This window comes from Montipora capricornis, chromosome 14 (assembly GCF_036669925.1).
Source record: "Montipora capricornis isolate CH-2021 chromosome 14, ASM3666992v2, whole genome shotgun sequence".
NCBI classification, from domain to species: domain Eukaryota; kingdom Metazoa; phylum Cnidaria; class Anthozoa; order Scleractinia; family Acroporidae; genus Montipora; species Montipora capricornis.
In genome coordinates, this window is record NC_090896.1 from 38,197,086 (window position 1) to 38,199,585 (window position 2,500).

The 2,500-nt window shown below is 40.2% G+C and overlaps 1 pseudogene; it reads right to left on the bottom strand.

Moving 5' to 3' along the window:
• LOC138032734 (uncharacterized transmembrane protein DDB_G0289901-like) overlaps positions 1 to 2,500 on the bottom strand; it is a 549,011-nt pseudogene that overhangs the window by 537,300 nt on the left and 9,211 nt on the right.

Sequence of the window (2,500 nt, forward strand, 5' to 3'; positions counted from 1 at the left end):
ATAGAATCATTAAGTTTTAGAAAATGTAATGCATATAATATTATTAACAGATGTTAGTGAGGGGACTAAGGATGACCATGTGGTACCAACGCTCGTATCTCCCACCTCAGAGGACCAGCGATCGGTACGTGGGCTGGCATTTGTCGATCTCAATCATAGGCTTTTTCTCCGGGTAATCCAGTTTCCTCCCTCGAGAAAGTCGACTCCACTTGGCTTTGGTGCTGTGTTGTAAGATCATGTATGATGCGTGTTCTGCCGGGGCAGAGCATCTAGGCAGCAGCACAGCTTCTTCGGTCCGATCTATGACTGCGCGAAAGGACGCCGCTTAGCAAGCCAAATATAGTAGCTACTGTAGGTTTGTAACCCCGGCTAGCTAATGTGCTGACCAAGCCTCGGAAAAAGCATTTCTGACCGACTGTAGCCTTTACTCTATATTTTCGTGCAAAGTTGCTCCCTGTTTAGTTTTCAAAAATGCTATTTAATTTGTTTGAACTGCATCTAAATGGTGGTCTTTAAATTACCTCTGCAAGTTTTACCGTCCCCAGCGTATCCCGGCTTGCAAGTGCACTGGTAGGAACCAAGGGTGTTGTTGCATGTAGCATTTACATGACACACAGGTGAAGAAGCAGTGCATTCATCAACATCTAAAACATAAGGAACAACTTTAACCGCGATTACCATGCGATCAATGTCCAAACCCAACTCAGTGAGTTTGCTTTAAGTCCAACAGGATCATAAAACGAAAGTGAAACGAAAGAGGTGGAGAAAGGAAAAGAAAAGGGTAAAGTGCAATAAATTGCAAAAGAAGAATGAGTTTGAAAGAGATTAAAAGAAGAAAAAGGAATTAATTAATTAATTAACTCTTTTTCATCATTAAAAAGGTGAAGAAGATGAAAATTGAAATAGAGTCAGATAACAATAAAGGTCATTAAAATGACGTAATTTACCAAGTCGTTAACTGTAGCCCTTACTTTATATTTTCGTGAAAGTCACTCCCTTCTTATTTGTCGAAGATTTTTGTCAGACAACTGAATCTGGTAGTCTTACCTCTCCCTGACTTTCTAGAGCCCGCTGACCAAGCGAGACACATTATCAACTCAAGACCTAGACAAAGGACCCAGTTTCCCAGGAATTCTGCAGCTGGTAGCTCAATGGGTAGAGCATCCGACCGGTGTTACGAAGGAAGTAGGTTCGCGATCGAATCCTGCTTAAGACACACATTTTTCAATTGCCCTTTTGCGCGTTGCCAAGCAACTTGTATCCTAGAAAGGAACACCTTTAAAGCGCAATTAACGTGCGGTCGATCTCCATTTCCGTCCAACAGGATAAGCGAAAAGAAACGGGTGGAGAAATAAGAAGGAAAAAGTGAAAGATAAACAAAAGCGGCATCCAATGGATTACAGGAGCAGAAGGAGTACCGCGAAAAAAAGGAATTAAGTTAAAAGGATGAAGAAGATGAAGAAGGAAATATAGTCAGATAAAGATAAAAGTTATAGAAGCAGATAAGAGTGAGGAAAGACAGTGAGAGGGACTCCGAAATGAACAATGGGATGAGGATTAAGATGAAAATATGAATGAAAACGAAGATGGGGTTCGAGATGGAGATGGAGGCAAATATCATTGTAGATGAATATTCTGACATTGGGATAAAGATGGAGATGAAGAAGGAGACGGAGAAAAATATAAAAGAAAAATGAAGTTATTCTTACCTTCGGTTTTCATATCGCAAAATGCAAGTACTGGAATCCCTGGTTTTATTGAAGACATCCAGTATTTGCCGTTGGGTGATCTTCCTTCACTCATCTTAATTTCCTTGCAGGACTCGGCTGCTAGTTCAGAGATGGAGCCTAGTGGAACTGAGATTGAGAAACTAGTATTAGTTCTTTATATTTGTTTTATCAGTCTTTTCCATGCAACAAATCTTGATAAATTCTACTTACCTCTGTGTATGTATTTTCTGAAGTAATATCTGTCTGCGTCAGGAATAAAATCCTCAGGTCTGGCTTCCTTGGTGCGATCACTAAATTCGCACATATGGAGAGACATCACAAAGTTAAAGCTTTGGCAACGATCATCTTTGAGGCAGGCCGAAAGGCAATGAAGTCCAATATTGGCCATAACTGTTTGATAGATGTGTCCTTGCAACATCCATCCCAAGATGGACTCCTCAGATCCAAATGCAGGGCACTGCTGAGTCTCCGTTTTGTTGATAAGTTGACAAATGACAACAAAAATCGAGAACACGAACAGGATTTTCATGTCTGCGGCAACAATCGCTGCATAATTTCTCCACATGTCTAAAAAGGAATTCAAAGTATTTGCCTAGATTGAAACTTGATCTCTATACTCCCTATGAATTCTGTAAATCCATTTCACGCCCCCCTTTTGCTAATATTTTGATAGTATATTCATCTAAATTTTGTGGCTTTACAGATTTACTTACAAACTTTCTCTAAAACCACCCCTTCGACCAGCTATGAAAGGCATAGAATTGCGATAC